Source organism: Triticum urartu, chromosome 7A (assembly GCF_056163025.1).
Source record: "Triticum urartu cultivar PI428250 chromosome 7A, HENAU_Tu73, whole genome shotgun sequence".
Lineage (NCBI taxonomy): Eukaryota > Viridiplantae > Streptophyta > Magnoliopsida > Poales > Poaceae > Triticum > Triticum urartu.
In genome coordinates, this window is record NC_141879.1 from 751,491,186 (window position 1) to 751,507,883 (window position 16,698).

Consider the following 16,698-nt stretch of genomic DNA (forward strand, 5'->3'; position numbering starts at 1 on the left):
AAAAGATGAAAATTACATGTTGAAATAGTTGAAGTCATGCTTAATTATGAAAAAAAACACTTGTCGTCGTTGCGTACCGTTTCAATTTCGAAGGTCTCCTCGAGCTTAATGCTGAAGCGCCGACCATCGTCCAGGTGAGGCCTGTCGCACTCACCTCGATCGTCGTGGCACCAGTCACACTCCCCCGGGAGACTTTCGTCGTCCGATGATGACATTTCCTATACGTTCATAATTCAAAGACTAAATTAGATCATTATTATTCAACTAATCATATGCATATGCCTTGCATAGTGCTCTCCAATTTGAGCATTCAATAAGAAAAATCAAATCGCAAAATAAAGTAGTATTCAAATTAGGATGCCTTTAATTATAAGAAAAACTACATCATCTCCATGTGTCCGTACATCGAATATTATCACTAATACACATCGAATACTATATATCATACATATCGCCAGCACAGCTAGAACCGTAGCGCCCGACGGGTATCGGCGCGGGCGGTGGACACCCAAAGGGAAGGAACCATCACAGGATCATAGCTCCAGTGAGATCCCTGAAGAACCTGCCAGGTATTCTCGAACCTGCCCTCCAACGCAACCATGTAGCGATGGACGTGCTCGTCCTCCTCGCTGACACGGTGACGTACCACCTCCGCGGTGTCCGAAAGCCTCGGCACCGTCACTGGCCCACGCGACCGCCACCAAACAAGGATCGGGTCAACGACGGGCTGGCTCCTCACCAAGCTACGCCCCCGGGAAGGTAGCGCCTCCCAGTACCACCCCGGCGGAGCCCAGTCCCGGACATGGCCCATCTGGTCAAGCAGGTGTCGTCCGCCGCCGACTCGACGACGAGGATGCGGGATAGGCATCGTCCACGTCGATGCGGGAATAATTGCTTTAACTAAAAAATAAACTAGTTCTATTAATTTTCTTGCTAAAAATAAACTACTTCTATAGTAAAATAAACCAGTTTTATTAAATCAACTAGTTCAACTACTAAGCACCTACTATAAATAGAATAATGTAGTACTTACTAAAAATAAACAAGTTTACCTAGTTCTAACTAATTCCATTAAACACTTTCTAAGTAGTACTAATTACTAAAAGTTAATTATCGGGGAGGGGGGGTATGTCGACAACGACATACCCGATAACAAAAAATAAGAAGAGGAAGAAGAAGAAGAAAAGAGGAGAAGAAGAAAGGAAAAGGAGAAGAAAAAAAAGAAAAAAAAGGAGAAGAAGAAGGAATAATAGAGAAGAACAAGAAGAATTCTTCTTCTTCTCCTCTATTCCTTCTTCTTCTCTTCTTTTTTTTTCTTCTTTTTCATCTTCTTATTTATTTCTCCTGTTATTTCTCTCCTCTTCTTCTTCTTCTCATTCTTCCTCTTCTTATTTTCCTTTTTTCTCTCCTTTTTCTTCTAAATATGAACATATACATAAATGACTTTGATCATACATAACGTTCAGATTCCTACACAATATGAACAAAATTACAACAGAAAAAAATAATAAAAATTCTATGAACAAAATAAAAATTCTATGAACAAAATTACAACAAAAAAATCATAAAAATTCTATGAAAAAATTGACATATTATTTGCATATATATGAACCCACACACTTTTGCATATGCAACAATAATATCACCAAAAAAATGTATGAACAGAAAAAAATTCTAACTTTTGCATCTAAACTATACATCTAAATTAAGTACAACTAAATTAACTATACATCTAAATTAACTATACATCCTAACTATACAACTAAATTAACTATACATTCTAAATTAGGAAATTACGCAAGTCGGGGCGGCGATCGACGAGGAGGGGCACGGCGTCGGCGGCGAGGAGGCAGGGGGCACGGGGCGGCGACGGCGACGGCGCGGTCGGGGGCGACGGCAGGGGCGGCGGACGGCGAAGGTGAGGGGCACGACGTCGGCGGCGAGGAGGCAGGGGGCACGGGGCGGCGACGGCGACGGCGACGGCGACGGCGACGGCGCGGTCGGGGGCGATGGCAGGGGCGGCGGACGGCGACGGTGAGGGGCACGACGTCGGCGGCGAGGAGGCAGGGGGGCACGGGGCGGCGACGGCGACGGCGCGGTCGGGGGCGACGGCAGGGGCGGCGGACGGCGACGGTGAGGGGCACGGCGTCGGCGACGAGGAGGCAGGGGGCACAGCGCGGCGACGGCGACGGCGCGGTCGGGGAGACGGCAGGGGCGGCGGACGGCGTTGGGGCAGCTTGGCGGCGTCGATGTGCTTGGCGTCGTCGGGGGCAACTGCGAGGGAAATGTGAAAATTTCCCAAGTCTTTGCTTATATAGCAAAGCCATTGGTACCGGTTCGTGGCACAAACCGGGACCAATGCACCCCTTTCGTCCCGGTTTGTGCCACGAACCGGGACCAAAGGCCACTTTTCGGCAGCCCAAAGGGCGGGAAGCGGCGGCCTTTAGTCCCGGTTGGTGCCACGAACCGGGACGAAAGGTTCTCTTTCATCCCGGTTGGTGCCACCAACCAGGACCAAAGGGCGTGTACTGGAACTGCCGCGGTGCGTTGGGATGTTTAGTCCCACCTCGCTAGCCGAGAGGGGCTCGGAGTGGTTTATAAGCCCTGCAGAGCCGACCACTTCGAGCTCCTCTCTACTGCAGGCTTACGGGCCTAAATCCACTCTCTGTGCCTATGGGCCTACTGGGCCTACTGTGGGCCTGCATCCTGGCCCAACTAGCTGGTTTCTAGTCGTATGCAGGCTGTGGTGGCCCAGTAGGCGGCATTTTAAAAAAAATCTAGTTTTTTGTTTTTACTAACAGCAAAATACTTACTAGTTTTTCAGTTATTATTTTTGGTTTTAGGTAATAAAAATTATAAACTTTCTGTTAGTGCCATTAATTTTCCAATTTGAATTATTTAAATTTGAATTCTTTGAAATTTATGTGAATCACTAGTTTGTAACAAAAGAATATTTATGATAATTCTTTTTGCTATTAAAGTTTCTTTTTGCTTATAATGTTTTGAACAGAAAATACTTAGATAATTTATTCTTTGTTGCTTTATTTATTTTATTTTTTTTCTACTTATAACAAAATACTTATTGTTAATATAAGTATTTTTTCCAGATTTTTTGTTTTCTTTTGTTTTTTGCTTTATTTTTTATTTTAGGTCACAAAATTTGTTTATGAATAGTTAAAATTTGAATAGTTTAAATTTGAAATTTTTTTAAGATTTGTGTGAATCACTAGTTTATGAATAACTTTACTATTTGTGTGAAAACACTTTGTGTATTATATTTACTATGTACAATCTTTCTGTACAGAGATACCAAAAATTATAAACTTTCTGTTAGTGCCATTAGTTTTGAAATTAGAATAGTTAAAATTTGAATTCTTTGAAATTTGTGTGAATCTCAAGTTTGTGATTAACTTTACTAGTGCCATTAGTTTTCAAATTAGAATAGTTAAAATTTGAATTCTTTGAAATTTGTGTGAATCTCAAGTTTGTGATTAACTTTGCTAGTGCCACTAGTTTTCAAATTAGAATAGTTAAAATTTGAATTGTTTGAAATTTGTGTGAATCTCAAGTTTGTGATTAACTTTACTAGTGCCATTAGTTTTCAAATTAGAATAGTTAAAATTTGAATTCTTTGAAATTTGTGTGAATCTCAAGTTTGTGATTAACTTTGCTAGTGCCACTAGTTTTCAAATTAGAATAGTTAAAATTTGAATTCTTTGAAATTTGTGTGAATCTCAAGTTTGTGATTAACTTTACTAGTGCCATTAGTTTTCAAATTAGAATAGTTAAAATTTGAATTCTTTGAAATTTGTGTGAATCACTAGTTTATGAATCACTAGTTTACTAAATTTGTGTGAAAACACTTTGTAGAATAGTTAAAATTGATTTTTGAGTCAATCTTTTTCCTTGCTATTTAATAGTAGGTGGCACTTTTTTTGTTTTGTAGTGATTTCTTTTTTATTTTAGGTCACAAAAATTATAAACTTTCTGTTAGTGCCATTAGTTTTAAAATTTGAATAGTTTAAATTTGAATTTTTTAAAATTTGTGTGAATCACTAGTTTATGAATAACTTTACAAATATTATAGGCATTTTTTTTCTTTTTTGCTATTTATTTTTTCATTTCTACTTAGAACTAAATACTTATAGTTTTTTAGTGATTTCTTTTTTCTTTTAGGTCAGAAAAAAAAAACTTCTCCGTTAGTGAACATAGATGCACTTATAGAGAAAATTAAACATAAATTCATAATTCATTTCTATTTATGAATTTAGGTCCAATTTTCCTCTATAGGTGCATCTATTTTTACTTTGAGAGGAGCTCAACAACGCAGAGAGGGACGGGCTTGTAAGTAGGTGTGGGCGCCCTTCGGTTGGCGAGGTGGGACTAAACTCTAGGTGCAACGAGGGCGAACCCTTTAGTCCCGGTTCGTGGCACAAACCGGGACTAAAGGGGAGCCTGTGGTCCCGGTTCATTCCACGAACCGGGACCAATGGTGGTGGGCCAGGAGCCAGGCCCATTGGTCCCGGTTCGTCCCACCAACCGGGACCAAAAGGTCCAGACGAACCGGGACCAATGGCCCACGTGGCCCGGCCGGCCCCCTGGGCTCACGAACCGGGACTAATGGGCTGACCCGGCCTGGACCAAAGCCTTGTTTTCTACTAGTGGTCATATTGTTTTTGTCGCAGGTCGCACCTTCCATGCTCACTGTGTCGTAAGTTTTTTCAAGGCCGGTTGTAGCTCTATATTGCACAGTTGCAGGAAACAAATACATCAGTCCCAGTTCAAACAAATTGCCAGTTCCAACAAAAATCATGCATCACTGGCGACTGTCACAACAAAAAATTGGTGAGATCCACCAGACAATCTTGCCGGTTGTAGCAAAAACAAAGTAGACACCGACAAAAACGACTTGACAATCTCCGGTTCTAGCACCGGTTAGTGTGGCTGCAGCTTTTTCGCCGGCCGGTTCCAGCTTCTTCGTCGTCCGGTTCTAGCAACACACACTAGGAGTCATGGCTTTCTCAAAAATGCCCGGCTGCATCTTCCCATTCCCACAGGTTCCTCTCGGCCGAGGCAGCAACGCTAGGACAAAGAGGCGAGGCTCGTCGCCCATTCGATCCTTTCCCCTCTCTTTCACAGGGGTCCGCATGAAGGGTGGCGATGGTTCAGAGATGGAAGACAACCATGAGAAAGACATAAGAGAGTAGATGAGGTAGAAAATGACTGGCTCGCAGAGCTTCGTGTGGAGATGCGTAGAGAAAAGGAAGCAACATCGTCCCATGACCAAGCGCGTGCGTGTGGGTGACCGGCCGGAATAGTGAGCCGGTCATCCAGGATATGGATAATTTACCATTTTTTAATATTTGTGTTTGCGAACCAACGTGTGGTTCGATGGTTAGAGTGACTGTGGTGTCTCCAGCCCAACAATTTTCAAGTCCTGGTGCTCGCATTTATGTGGGAGGAGACGTTCCCGTCGACGACGAGGTGCCTAGGGTGCCTTCGTAAATTTCAAAATGATATGCCGACTCAGTCTTTCGGAGGTGCTCATAAGGGTAGGGTGTGCGTGTGTGCGTTTATAGGTGTGAGTGTATGCGCGTGTATATGGGCGCTTGTGTCTGTAATGCATTCAGAAAAATGTGTGTTTCTAGTTTTTCTAAGAAACTACTAGGTTTTTTTGAGGTTGTGTTAAGTCTAGGATTTCTTTTTCAGCATAATAATACGTTTCCAGGTGGTCGTTAGACCTTGTTTTCTTTTTGACGCTTTAGACCTTGTTTATTTAATAGTACTTTTTAGACAATTATCTTTATTTTTTAACACAAGAATTATTATGATTTTTTTATGGTGCTGAACTGGCCCAACAAAGATTGGCCCCTAATATCTTCTTTCTTTATCTATCTTCGTTCGGCCGCCCAATCGATAATTACGTGTCCCATCCCAAGCAAGACGTATAGTATTTCTAAAAACAAAAAGCAAGGTAAGTGGTGCTCCTCGTTATTAAATTAAAAAAAGGGTCTGTCTATAACTCAGTCGACTGAGACTTAAGCAAGTCTCAGTCGAGTGACGTCAGTGTAGTTGTGGTGCTGCAAGCAGCATGGCTGGATGTTGCAAACGGCGATGAAAAATGTTGCAACGATACTGCATGCAACGATAACATATGTAGCGAACCAACCTGTGGTTGAGATGGTTAGGTGGAGTGGTATCCCCAACCCACCAGGGTTCAAATCCTGATGCTCGCATTATTCCTGGATTTATTTCAGGATTTCCGGCGATGTGCTTTCAGTGGGAGGAGACATTCTCGTCGACGACGAGGCGCCTACGGTGACTTCGTAAATATCAAGATGATATGCCGGCTCAGTCTTTCGGAGGTGCTCATAGGGATAGGATGTGCGTATGTGTGTTCATAGGGGTGAGTGTATGCGCGTATATATGAGCGCTTGTGTCTGTACTGATGCTAAAAAAAAGACAACATATGTAACAAGCGTTCTGGTAAAAATGCTACAACCGTCAAAGAAGGAGGTTGCGACCGGTGAGATGATGTGCTGCAATCGAAGAGGAACGACATGCTACAACCAGCAAGAAGGATGTTGCAACCGGCACAAAAAAATGTTGCAAACGCTGGACCAAAATGCGTTAAATATCAGTCGACTGATTTTTAGTAAGCCCGTAAAAAAAATGTAAGACATCCACTCCAACTCCAACTCCAGACCGATCGAACACGGAGAGAAGATATATAGATACGCGAGCCACCGGCAACTCCAACACAACTTGCTGGAGAGCAGATCTAGCTGTGCCTTGCGAACGAAGCAGTTTTCCACGGCGATGGATGGTTTGCCGCTGAATCCCTTCACTGCAACCCAGACCGAGCCAGAGGAGGAGGCGGCGTTCACCGTCAAAGACAAGTCGGAGGAGCAGGAGAAGGAAGAGGCGTTCCTCAAGGACATGGCAGAGGTTGGGGAGGAGGGGAAGGATGCGTTCCTCAAGGCTCGGGCATTGGTTGATGCGTTCATCAACTACTACAAGCCAGGGGCGGTCGACAAGGTGGTCGACGACGATGTGTCGATGGATGAGGACTCCGACTGCCCCTACGGCTCGGAGGATGATCCAGACACTGCCTACGCCGCTGCACGGTACGAGCAACGCGTCCGGGAGCGTGATGCTTGCAATCCATGGTTGACTTATGACTCGGACGCCGTTATCCTGGAGAGGCATGGGGAGGATTCTGCTTTCTACAATAAGGAGGAGTTCCCAGCGGTGGTGACTCCAACGAACAGATCCATCTCTAGTTAGACAAGATTCGTGTTACTAATGTAAACAAGCTTATTCTCATGATTAACAGTTTTGCTAAAGCATATCTATGTTGTTACCATGCGTGCTAGCAGACTACTAACAGATTATATGTGCAAGTTGTACCAAGCTGTGTTTCGCTGGAACCTTACTACATCAGGGTCTTTCACAGTAGACTCTATGTATCATATACTCATGCATTCTGAGGTACCAACGAGTAATAATAAGAAAATTTGGAAGTCTAAAATTCCACTAAAAGTGAAAATCTTCATATGGTATCTTCGTAGGGGAGTGTTAACCAAAGACAACCTCGCACGGTGAAACTGATGAGGGAGTAAGAAGTGTTCTTTTTGTACTCATGACGAGACAATCAAACACATCTTTTTCCAATGCAAGTTTGCACGTTCTACGTGGTCAGTCATCCAAATAGCGTCAAATTTAAATCCGCCCACAAGTGTTGCAAATATTTTTGGTCATTGGTTGGACGGTATTATAAATAGGTTCAAAATGCTAATAAGAGTGGGAGCGTATGCCTTAATTTGGTCGCTTTGGCTATGTAGAAATGATTTGGTTTTTAATAATAAAAATGCTTCTCCTCTACAGGTTATTTTCCGGTGTACGCACTCGCTACGTATGTGGTCTATGCTACAACGGCTGGAGTACCAACCGATGTTCATGGTGGTGTGTACACGATTGGAGCAGGTGGCTACAGAGGTTTTTTCCCAACATGGGTGGCAGCATAACCTACGGATCGATCCACCACCTTCTTCGACATAGGCATAGTGTCGGTCTAAAGGAATCTACTGTTGCCGATTTGTCGATTTTTATTTCATGAATTTTTTTTCAGACTTCTGGATTTGGCTGTGTGCATCTTAGTTATGCAGAAACCGGGTGTTACTCATAATGCTTTGTATCCACTTGATGCTACATTTTGAGATAATAAAGTCGCCTTTATCGAAAAAAAGTTGTACTAAGCTTCATGTAATCAGATTGTTCAAGGCTTCAAGTGGTGTAGTCCCTCCGTTACAAAATAAGTGTCTCAACTTTATACTAACTTTAATACGGAGTAAGTACATAGATTTAAACAGTGAGCTAGTGTCGGTATATCATATTGCTTGAGTGAGTAATTCCACACGGCTGTTATCCTACAATACCCCCACATATAATGGTTACACTTTATTCAAACAGTGAAACTAATCCATCGATTATATTAAGAGATAAACCAATCCATCTATTTCTAATTCTATCAGGATGAGTATGAGTAGTAAAAATAGAACAATCACTATACCTGTAAAGTAAATAGTGCTAATTACACTTATATAAATCAAGTTGCAGCGTGCCTGCCCCAGAGGTGAGGAATACATATGAAGGTAAGTGGGAGAGGAAGAGGATGATGGCTTTTGGTTTGGAACCATGTCAACTATGAAGAATGACCAAGGCAGAATCCGTTTCCAAGATTAAATCTGAATATCTGCATACCCAATGTTTGCAAGACCATCGTCTCTTCTCTGAATGAAAGTATAGCCAAGGTCTGAGAAAGAAAACGAAAAATGGAGGACGGCGATGAACTTTTTGTATGTAATGAATTAGTATATGGATCTTTACTAGAGAAATTCTGAATCAATAGAAGCTGAGGTGATCATTAAAGTTTACGAATGGTCTTCGGCCCACAGCTTCCACACTCGAACAAAGCAATTCCAGAGTCACATCTAGAAAACATGTTTCATCTAAATAGCTAGTCTGAAAGAAAATGGAAAACAGACGACGGCGATTACCTTTCTGATTCTGATGAATTAGGTGATGGATTATTACTGGAGTAATTCTACAGCACTAATTATTGAAGTTTACTAATGGTTCTCCACGCATAGCACTAATCGTACCACTGCTTCCACACTCGAATTCAGGACTCCCAAACTGACTTTTAGAAAGCATGCTTCAGTTTCCCCATGAGAAAGTTCCACAAAGTTCCCCAGCCACAGAAATGAAATTCCGCAGGAAGAGCAAGCGTCGCCCCGTGCCAGGCTCCTGGAACGGAGCGCAGCACTAAATCTCCCAACAGCAGACGAATGCAAACGGAAAATCTCACGAACTTCCGCAAAATCGCTCGCGGGGTCTCTACTATACCAGAGAGGCGTAGGAGGAGGCAGGATACCTGAGGCGAAGGGGAAGCGGGGGTCTCCAGTGGTGGCCTGTCGTCGTTGAGCGGGTGAGACGACGCAGATCGGCGCTGAGGGCGGCGGCGTCCACCTCCATCGATTACGTTAAACAAGGCAGCTGAGTAATACCTTACATTTGGCAACTTGTTGGTTCAAAAAAAAAAAAACCTTTCATTTGGCAACTTAATTAAGCTCGCTTTGATTGAGCACCTGACATTTGGTAACTTAACTACATTTGTAAACAGAATAAATTGGGCGTCTCCAATTTACTATTGTGTTTGTGCGATCTGCAAATCAATTAGCCATTAATTGATTTCTTCCCCAAATATAATGGCCTCTATATATATCCAAGCGCGAGGAAAGATCTCCACCATTGCCACCATCAGCTCACACACAATCCTTTCGACTTTGACGTCACGTAGAGTCGCGCGGGCCGTAAAGATCGATCCAATATGAAGATAACAGTGCTGACGATCTTGCTCCTCATCGGATGCCTCGCAGCTATCGTACAGTGTAAGTATGCGTCACTCATATACCTCATCAACACCAATACTACCATTCTTTTTACTACAAAGAAAAGGAGGTTACCACCTATCCATTCGAATTCCATTTCGATTGATGCAAACAACAATATTTGTACGTATCATATTACTAACGAACACGTAACATTTGTTTGATGCAACAGGTCGATTCGTGGCTGGAAGGAGGAACTATGTAGTAGTTGATCGTGCCGGAGCTACAATGGTAGCCGTCAATGCAACCTCATTGGACGAGAGCAAGCTTACTGTAAAATTCTGCGTCAAGAGCCAATGTACCCGCTGGAAGGACCCTGATCTCGAAACCTGTTTTTGCTGCCGGAATCTAAAGGGTAGTCCATGCTTCTTTTCGGATGATGAGTGCAAGAGCAAGTGTCCTGCCTGTGACCCCGTGTGCGCCCCTCCACCGGCCAACACCGATGAACAAATGCAGCATGTAGAAAGGAAAACTTAATTAGTCTATTTGTTTTGTGAACCAAATGAATTTTATGGAAATAAACATGCAAATGTGAGAAAAACAATGGAAGTCCTTGAGCTAATACAAAAACTGGCTATATGCATTCTTTTGGCCTTTTTTTGCGGGAAAAAATTCCAATCTATTTATCTTCAATCATAGTAGTATAACAAACACTAGAAATAATAAAAATTACATCTAGATTTGTAGACTACCTAATATCGACTACAATCACTGAAGCGAGCCAAAGGAGCGCCGCAGTCATCGCCCCTCCCTCGCCGGAGCCGGGCAGACCTTGTTGCATTACAGTCGGAAAGTCGTCGTATTAAGGTCCCATATAACCAACGCACCAGAACGGCAACCGCGGCACCATTTTATTCATGATGTGAGCATCAGATTTATATTTTACGTATTTATCTCTTCACCTATTGTTCATTGTCCATAACTAGAAAGATGCACTCATTTTCTCTACATTATTTGAACGTGGTATAAAATCCTGCTGCGGTATCTTTGTTTGGTTAGCTGATTTCCTTGCATTTTCTCACCGCATCATCCCACGGAGTCAGCCCGGATGCCCTCTGCACGAGTCATCGAGCAAGAGCATATTCCAATCAGCTCCTTGTAAATCCAGCATTGGCGGGACGTCCTTTTGGCGTGCAGGGCGGCCATGGCCAAGCGAGCCCAGCATTGGCGGGACGTCCTTTTGGCGTGCAGGGAGACATGAAACTAGCCATGTGATCAATCCAAACAATCTCTAATCATCAGTGCTAATGAGCGAACTAATTAAACAATGCCTGCTTGCGAGAGAACTCCTCGCCGGCGGGAAGTGTGCCCCTGGACAATGGACAGTGACAAAAAAGAGCCCGCCCTTGTTGGCTGCCGTGTACTCGACCACCAGTTCGCAGGTGAAGCACTTCCTCCACGGTTTCTCCGTCGTGAGCTAGAACCGTTGTTGCTGTCAAACACCTGCAAACTTCCCGGCAGCCTATATGCCGCACATCTTTCCAGTTCAATCAACACGCGGGTGCGAGAGCAACGACGGGCGTCATGGATCATTCATTCATTCGTTCTTCCTGCTACCGTGCTAGTACGTACGTCCAGTGGTCACTAACTAATTGCGACGCTAGACCAAATCCAGCGACCAAAATAGCACTACTTTCTTCAACCCCTTTTTTCTTTCTTTCCTTTGTTATTGATGACAACCCTTGTCTTTTTTTTCTCTGGATGTTAGAGAGAGGGAGAGAGAGACTGGACATGACCTTTCTTTTGCAATGTACTCACTCCATTCCTAAATATATGTCTTTTTAGAGATTTCTATACAAACTACACAAGGATTTGTAGACATATTTTAGAATGTAGATTCACTCATTTTGCTTTATATGTAGTCCGCATTTGAATGTTTAAAAAGACTTATATTTAGGAACGGGGGGAGCAAATCATGTGCACCAATGGATGAGAAAAGATGAGAAGAACCTCTCATTCCTCCATCATGGCTGTCGCCTTTGCAGAGAAAAAGAAACGATTTAGGAAACTCTTGAATCAAGAAACAAGGGGACATGCATGGAAGATTCAGTACTGAAACTAGTGGTGAGAAAAAGGGATTAAAGGTGTCCAAGTGGTTGATCAAGGAGACGAATGAATACAATATTCAATAACCAGGATGGAGCTAGGCTCATGATTATTCAGTTTCCTTGTATACAGCACATCAGCTAGTGACTGAATTGTCCAAATCACGCATCAGCACCATATCAGGTGGAGGTATTGCAGATAGCTAAGAATATTTGAACAATTCAGTCACTGCCTTTACCATCCTATTTGTTGCTTTGTGAATGAGTTGAAACTACTTGATTCTCACTGACATCAGTGCCATATCGAAAGAACAACTCCGAGAGAATGGAAAAAAGGACAATTACTTAACATTATGACATACAGAGCAGGATGCAGGGAATCATCCCCTAGCCCAGAAGATGGAATCAGCATCAGGAAATATATAAAACTTACTTATGCTAACTGAACAGAGCAACCTGGCCGGAACAAATTAAAACGTACAAGCACTTGGTCCAGCTAACCTTTAGAGGGACCAACACCATAATAAAATTTATAAAGCAATACTACACTCTGAACAGAGGAAAAATTAAACTGTAGTATATAAGAGCACTGGTCGCAATTTACCTCCAGCTAGCTCCAGGCAACCTGCAGCACGCCACCAAGTGGTTGGGACACTATTCAAGATACAAAAAGCAGCACACGACACCCATCATTTGAACAAACGAGATGGCACACCTCTAGAAGGCCAACAGCTGTTACAACTCAACTCTGCATTCCCTTCCTTGCTTGCATCCAGCTGAATGCCCAATCCCTTTGTTAGTTAATATCCTAACAGGTGCTACAATCGACAGAATGAATCCACTCTGCCCAAACACCCGACCATACACGACTAAATCTGTCCCTCGTTGCTATTATGTTCACGAATTCTTCCTTCAGGTAACAACGCGCAGATATAACCACGAATAGTTGTTTCCTCAATCATAAAAGCTTACTACTGCCAACTGTATAAGACACACGACACTTGTGTTTGTCTGATATATGACGCACAGAGTTTAGCCTTTTATTGCCCATTCTTTGCCCTGAAGTGCCTGTGTGGCATCGACGGACGCAATTTGGTGTTACCAAGCAGACCAGCCAACAGAGCCGGCTAGCTAGTCCCCCTTCTACCTGCTCACATTAAGATTTAAATTGGATGAGATAATGTATATGACTATGCTTGCATGCATACAGTTGAGTTGACCATGTTGTATGCATTCGTAGTCATACAGTATGCATACAGTATGGTCTAGCATATGTCAAATTGGAGTAGATAATGCATGCATACAGCATACTCTAGCATAAGTCATCATAGTAAAGCATAATGCATAGAATGAGAATATATAATAAACAGTACGACTATGGTCGTCTATCTAGCATAGGTGTTCGAGCATCCACGGACAAAACATAAAAATATTTTGTAACTCCTATAGTATGATGACTAGGGATGAACAATCACCTGGGGCACATAAACTCCTAAAAGAACGATAGGAAGTAATAGCTCGGGTTTCAAAAAGTTACCTTGATTGCATCGAGTTAAGTTGAACCATATAGATACTGTCGTTCACATATAAAAATATTCCATCGGTGTCCTCAACATATCCTATCAGCAATTCCTTCTCTCCTCCAACCTGAAGAGGGAGCCCAAGAATATTATCGGTTTCAATTGTCTTCCACAACACCCATGTGGCGGGAACACCATGACATTAACCTTCATGTGCCACATTTGAATGTTTTGGTTACGGTGGGACAACATGACGGGAGCAACAATGCCGTCCTCTGCCTAGATGATCTGGTGGCTGTGTGTTCGATTCATACCGGGAGGCCCTTTGGTCACATCAATGCTCTGCCTTTCCAAGTCAAACCCAAGTATGCACACCTTTGCATACATAAACGACCAGTAAAAGGACATTACCAACAAGAGTGCTAATATAAGCGTTACAACTATCCAGACATGGAACCTCTGTTGAGATGAGACCGCCCCATGTGCGGGTCTCAGAGGAATAAACAGAGACAAGAGGACGCCTATCATTAGTAAGCAGCAATACCACCTTAAAGGGGCCGGAGTGGCAACCACCGTGCACATGGCCCTTGTCGCGTGCAGCACAGAAGACCGTCCCGTTGAGGTAGCCCCTCTTGAACTCAGGCGGAATTGGCACACATTGCTGGTCGCCCATGATGGGGTCACACACAAGGACCTCCAGATGGAACGTGTGTAAGATGAGGACTTGGCCATGGCGGCAATCGAGCAACCGGCCACACAAGTCGCGGCTTGGCAGGTCAAGGCGCCCAAAAGGGATGCGGTCAGGAGCGGCCAGTATGGGAGTGAACTCGAGCTGATGAAAGACGCCGAGGAGGGGCGGCTCCTGGTGGTGCGTGCGGAAGCGGCGGAGGAATCTGGGGTCAGTGAGGAGGCCTCGCCAGCGCTTACAGACGGCTGAGGCGCGAGGGAGGGAGGACGGCTGGGCGGGAGGCAGAGGAGGATCTCCCCGAGCATGTCGTCGTCTTCAAGCGGGGAACCACCGCGGCGGCGGATCATGGCGGCGCCCTCCTGAGTGGCGTATGCCGATACAGGGACGGGATCAGTTGCGTGGATTTATGGATCCACGTGGCTCAACGATGGCTGATTGAATCGTAACTAGCAAATATGCTCGTGCGATGCAACGGGAAAAAAGCTATTAGATTATGCACGTGCGATAGATATAAAAAAATTATGAACCAAATGCCAGGATGAGATAAGGACTTTTAGAATGTAATTTCATAAAGTATGTCTGGGTGATGCCATGACGAGATAAGGGACTTTTAAAAAGTCATTTTAAAAATAAAAAATGTGATGGTCTCATCACGACTTGATTTTTTAACGCGTCATAACGAAAAAAATGTCGTTGATAAAACTGCATTGATGGACACTGCATGAGCTAGACCGATGAGTGAGTGCCTCGCCTTGACCTAGCGTAGCGGTGTTTATAATAATTAGTAATGTGGTATAAAAAAATATAGTTGTGTATGAAGGCAAAATAGAAATTTAGTCATTTTTATATAGCTTACAAAAATTAACCCTTAGAAAGTTGTGTCAATTTTTGAGGGCTCAGCGGTGTACAAGACATGGAAAGCTTTTTTTTATCCAAATCGAGGGACTGAATACAATCATGAAGCGACCCCTACAGATCTCCTGCGACAGTTCATTATGTTCATTATTTATGGATCTGTTTTAATTTTTGTGAACATATTCCAAACTTTAATGGACATTTTTTAAATTCCCTAATATGTTTTGAATCCTGGATATTTTTAAAAAATCATGAACATTTTTTTATTTCCTGAAAATTTATTTGAAACCGTGATAGTTTTTTATATACATGAACAATTTTTTGAAATCATGATCATTTTATGATTTTCCGAATGTTTTTTTAATTCACAAACAGTTTATAATTTTTCAAGACTTTTTTTGAAATATTTTTTTTCTGTAATTCACGAATAAATTTGAAGAAGAAAAAACTAAAACAGAAATAAGAACGTGAAAGGCAAAAAATGAAATAAAAACAGAGGCGAACCTGCAAATGGGCCGGCCCATTACTGTGTGCGGGAAGAGTAGGCGCGCTTGCGAGACGAAAAGAAGAGATAATGCGAGACGAAAAGAAGAGATAATGTTTTTTTAATTCACAAACAGTTTATAATTTTTCAAGACTTTTTTTGAAATATTTTTTTTCTGTAATTCACGAATAAATTTGAAGAAGAAAAAACTAAAACAGAAATAAGAACGTGAAAGGCAAAAAATGAAATAAAAACAGAGGCGAACCTGCAAATGGGCCGGCCCATTACTGTGTGCGGGAAGAGTAGGCGCGCTTGCGAGACGAAAAGAAGAGATAATGCGAGACGAAAAGAAGAGATAATGTTTTTTTAATTCACAAACAGTTTATAATTTTTCAAGACTTTTTTTGAAATATTTTTTTTCTGTAATTCACGAATAAATTTGAAGAAGAAAAAACTAAAACAGAAATAAGAACGTGAAAGGCAAAAAATGAAATAAAAACAGAGGCGAACCTGCAAATGGGCCGGCCCATTACTGTGTGCGGGAAGAGTAGGCGCGCTTGCGAGACGAAAAGAAGAGATAATGCGAGACGAAAAGAAGAGATAATGTTTTTTTAATTCACAAACAGTTTATAATTTTTCAAGACTTTTTTTGAAATATTTTTTTTCTGTAATTCACGAATAAATTTGAAGAAGAAAAAACTAAAACAGAAATAAGAACGTGAAAGGCAAAAAATGAAATAAAAACAGAGGCGAACCTGCAAATGGGCCGGCCCATTACTGTGTGCGGGAAGAGTAGGCGCGCTTGCGAGACGAAAAGAAGAGATAATGCGAGACGAAAAGAAGAGATAATGTTTTTTTAATTCACAAACAGTTTATAATTTTTCAAGACTTTTTTTGAAATATTTTTTTTCTGTAATTCACGAATAAATTTGAAGAAGAAAAAACTAAAACAGAAATAAGAACGTGAAAGGCAAAAAATGAAATAAAAACAGAGGCGAACCTGCAAATGGGCCGGCCCATTACTGTGTGCGGGAAGAGTAGGCGCGCTTGCGAGACGAAAAGAAGAGATAATGCGAGACGAAAAGAAGAGATAATGTTTTTTTAATTCACAAACAGTTTATAATTTTTCAAGACTTTTTTTGAAATATTTTTT

At 42.4% G+C, this 16,698-nt stretch overlaps 1 pseudogene; it reads right to left on the reverse strand.

Moving 5' to 3' along the window:
• Positions 1–13,531: 13,531 nt before the first annotated feature.
• Positions 13,532–14,553, reverse strand: LOC147962810 (uncharacterized; annotated as a pseudogene).
• Positions 14,554–16,698: the final 2,145 nt, after the last annotated feature.